The sequence below is a fragment of the Hylobates moloch genome, unplaced genomic scaffold (assembly GCF_009828535.3).
Source record: "Hylobates moloch isolate HMO894 unplaced genomic scaffold, HMol_V3 SCAFFOLD_7, whole genome shotgun sequence".
NCBI classification, from domain to species: domain Eukaryota; kingdom Metazoa; phylum Chordata; class Mammalia; order Primates; family Hylobatidae; genus Hylobates; species Hylobates moloch.
The window spans coordinates 20,601,960-20,606,568 of NW_026652282.1; the positions used below are offsets into that span (position 1 = coordinate 20,601,960).

Genomic DNA, 4,609 nt, shown 5'->3' on the forward strand with positions numbered 1-4,609 from the left:
TGTACCCTAAAACCCTGAAGTATAATAAAAAAATAAAAATAAAAAAAAATAAAAATAAATAAAAATAAAAAAAAAAAATGATAAAGATGGGCCAGGCGCAGTGGCTCACACCTGTAATCCCAGCACTTTGGGAGGCTGAGGTGGGCGGATCACGTGAAGACACGAGTTTGAGACCAGCCTGACCAACATGGCAAAACCCCATCTCTACTAAAAATACAAAAATTAGCCAGGCGTTGTGGTAGATGCCTGTAATCCCAGCTACTTCGAAAGCTGAGGCAGGAGAATTGCTTGAACTCGAGAGGCAGAGGTTACAATGAGCCGAGATGGTGCCGCTGCACTCCAGTCTAGGTGACAGAGTGAGACTCTGTCTCAAAAAACAAACAAACAAAAAAGGATAAAGATGGTAAATTTTATATTTTAACCTCAACTAAAACAATAGGGCTGGGCACAGTGGCTCACGCCTGTAATCCCAACACTTTGGGAGGCCGAGGTTGGGGGATCCCTTGAGTCCAGGAGTTTGGGACTAGCCTGGGCAACATGGCAGACCTTGTCTCTACTAAAAATCAAAAAAATTAGCCAGGCATGGTGGTGTGCACCTGTAGTCCCAGCTACTCAGGAGGCTAAGGCAGGAGGACTGCTTGAGCCTGGAGGTCGAGGCTACAGTGAGCTGTGATCACACCACTGCACTCCAGCCTGGGTGACAGAGTGAGACCCTGTCTCAAAAACTAAAAAAATTTTAAAAGATTTAACAATTTTCATTCTTAAATTTTAAAATGCCTTAAAATTTAATTAATATGAACAAATTATAAAATTCAAAAGGCCGGGCACAGTGGCTCACGTCTGTAATCCCAGCATTTTGGGAGGCCGAGGCGAGTGGATCACTTGAGGTCAGGAGTTCGAGACCAGCCCGACCAACATGGTGAAACCCCGTCTCTACTAAAGATAGAAAAAATTAGCCGGGCGTGGTGGTGGGTGCCTGTAATCCCAGCTACACGGGAGGCTGAGGCAGGAGAATCACTTGAACCTGGGAGATGGAGGATGCAGTGAGCCGAGATCGTGCCATTGCACTCCAGCCTGGGCAACAAGAGCGAAACTCCAGCTCAAAAAATAAATAAATAAACAAAATAAAATAAAATAAATTCAAAAAATAATCATTTTTTGAAAAGGCAGAAGACAAAACCCTGGAGATAACCTACATTTAAGGGATCAACAGAAAAAGAGGAACCTACAAAGGGGACTACAAAAGAGCAGCCTGAGAAGCAGAATGAAATGTCACCAAAGCCCAAGGATGGGCTGGATGATATAAGAAGCCACAGAGGGGTCAGATCAGCCCTGAAAAGTATCCATTCAACTGTGCAGTAAAGGGGCCAATGGCGAGCTTGGCAAGAGCAGATTCAATGGCGTGGAGGAGCAGAAGCCGGAACACAGCCCAACGGGAAATATTTAATTAACAGGAAGTTAGCATAAAGAGGCAATGAGAGCAGGTGATTTTCCCGGTTCTTTTCAGAAAGTGAGCTGTGAAGTAAGGAAGAAAGTGTGAGGTGTTATAAGGAAAGAAGATTTTTTACTTTTTTTTTTTTTTTTTTTTGAGACAGAGTCTCACTCTGTCACCCAGGCCGGAGTGCAGTGGTGCAATCTCAGCTCACTGCAGCCTCCACCTCCCGGGTTCAAGCCATTCTCCTGCCTCAACCTCCTGAGTAGTTGGGACTACAGGCACACGCCACTACAACTGGCTAATTTTTGTGTTTTTGAGACAGTCTCGCTCTGTTGTCCAGGCTGGAGTACAGTGGCACAATCTCAGCTCACTGCAACCTCTGCCTCCCAGGTTCAAGCGATTCTCGTGCCTCAGCCTCCCGAGTAGCTGGGATTACAGGCACGCACCACACGCCCGGCTACTTTTTGTAGTTTTAGTAGAGATGGGGTTTCACCATGTTGCCCCGGCTGGTCTCGAACTCCTGGCCTCAAGTGATCCACCTGCCTCGGCCTCCCAAAGTGCTGGGATTATAGGCGTGAGCCACCCTGCTCGGCCTATTTTTCATTTCAAGATGGAAGAACCTTGAATATGTTTATAACTTGAGGGAAAAGTGAAGTTGAGAAAAGGCTCAGGAAATGAGGGAGAAAGCCAAGTGATAAGGCAGTTCCTTGAAGAAATAGAAGGAATAGAATCAAGTGAACAGGTTAAAGGGACTGGCCATCAACAGAAGTTAATGAGCAAGAAACAGAGTAGTGGCAGGGGAGTTTGTGTATATAAGGACGCCTAAGCAAACCAAAGTCAACCAGGCTGTAGTGCAGTGGTGTCACCACAGCTCACTGCAGCCTCGACTTCCTGGGCTGAAGCAATCCTCCCACCTCAGGCTCCTGAGTAGCTGGAACTACTAGCGCATGCCACCATGCCCAGCTAATTTTTTGGGTTTTGTAGAGATGGGGACTCACTGTGTTTCCCAGGCTGGTCTCAAAGTCTTGGCCTCAAGCGATCCTCCTGCCTCAATCTCCCAAAGTGCAAGGATTACAGCTGTGAGCCACTGTGCCCAGCCTAGAATTTTTAACTGGGTTTATTTAATCTAGAGAAAAGTAGTTGCTAGGTGTAAGCTTAACAACAAGCTTGTATCTGTATTTTAAAAGTTAGAGCCTGGCGTGGTGGCTCACACCTGTAATCCCAGCACTTTGGGAGGCCGAGGCAGGCAGATCACCTGAGGTCAGGAGTTCAAGACCAGTCTGGCCAACATGGTGAAACTCCGTCTCTACTAAAAATACAAAAATTAGCCAGACGTGATGGCGGGCACCTGTAATCCCAGCTGTCCAGGAGGCTGAGGCAGGAGAATCGCTTGAACCCAGGAGGTGGAGGATGCAGTGAGCGAAGATCGGACCACTGCACTCCAGGCTGGGCAACAAGAGTGAGACTCTGTCTCAAAAAAAAAAAAAAAAAAAGGCCAGGCACGGCGGCTCACACCTGTAATCAGAACTTTAGGAGGCTGAGGCAGGAGGATCCTTTGAGCCCGGGAGTTCACGAAAAACCTGGGCAACACAGGGAGACCCCATCTCTATAAAAAAATAGTTTTAAAAATATATTAGAACCTTTTTTCAGACCCTTTCCCAACCATTCAGCCCAAATATCATTAGGTGGGAGCAAGTAAGGTAGCCTAGAGTAGGGTGTTGGCGTCCAAGCAGGGTGAGGAGGACATCCTTGCAGAGAGGCTGCAAGAGTGATGGCAGAGCATGTCACAGCTTGAGCACAATGAAGAGGGTGAGCCTGCAGAGGGGGACCTGGTGTGGGGTACCAGAGCCCAGGTGGGGTGAGGAGAGCATCCATGATGCATGAGGGGTGGCAGCCAGAGGAAATTGGTCACATAGAGGGGAACTGATTAAATAAGTCAATATATTAAGGAGAATGGAGCCAGTTGGAGAAGGGAATTACAAATATGGAAAGGAAGGAAATGAGAATGAACCCCATGGTGAAACTGGAATTGGAGCTATCAGTGTGATCCCATGGTTTTCATATATACATCTGTACAAAGATTTAGAAATAACATATATGTATGTATATACACATATATTTCCCAGCTCCTCCACTAAGAGGGTTTGGGAGCAGTGATACCCAGGAGCAATGACCACTCCCAATGCACATATCTCCATTTCAAAATATCATCCTCCATTTCAAAATATAATTCTCCATTTCAAAATACCATCCTCCACTTCAAAATATCATTCTCCATTTCAAAAAAGGGCTCCTTGGAGATGTGGGTGATGCTAGGACTGGGGCAGGGAAAAGTATAAGATGAGCCTACAATATCTTATTGTGCCAGAAAGCGAGAAAGTGCTCAAAGAATAATGGGGACACATCAAAGAAAACCACACAGAAGCTAGCCTGAAGGGACTGGGACACTCCTTGGACCATGTGAACATCAAATAGATGATAGTATCATATTATAGTCCATTCAGTAACATAGGAATTCCTGAGTCCATACTGATTTAAAAATAATGAATTGAAAGTCTGATGAAGGTCTCAAAGTTACCTGTCACCCCCCCACATAAGATACTTATTAATTACAAAGGGGAAAAGAGTAACTTTACAGTGAAGAACAGTGGCAGACATCATCATCATCCAGTAAGCAAAGCTGATATCATCAGTAATGAGACAAATCAAAACCATGCACCACTTGATAGGATACAATAAGAACAGAGCATCCCTTCTGTGACATTCCTGCCAGAGATGCATAACCCAAAGCTAATCATGAGGAAGCATCACATAGACCCAAATTGAGGGACAATACACAAAAGAACCATGTCAAAGTCACGAAAGTCAAAGAAAGATTAAGGAACTAGTCTTGACATGACCATTAAATCAATATATGGCTCAGAACTGGATCCTTCTGCTATGGAGGACCACTGGCAAAAGTTGAATGGGACCTGAGGATTAGACAGTATGATATATCAGTGTTAATTTCCTGATTTTTTATGGTTGTTTTGTAGTTATGTAGAAGAATGCCCTTGTTTGTAGGAAAGACATATTCAAATATCTGGGGGTGATGTGGCATCATGTCAGCCGCTTATTCTCACATAATTAAGGGACAAAAAAAAATTTTTTTTCTTTTTTTTTTTTTTTTTTTTT

The 4,609-nt window shown here is 44.6% G+C and overlaps 1 protein-coding gene across 2 annotated transcripts in view; it reads right to left on the minus strand.

The window, feature by feature from the left end:
* The window catches only part of ACOT9 (acyl-CoA thioesterase 9), a 34,263-nt gene that overhangs the window by 22,904 nt on the left and 6,750 nt on the right, over positions 1 to 4,609 (minus strand). The window lies entirely within an intron of this gene.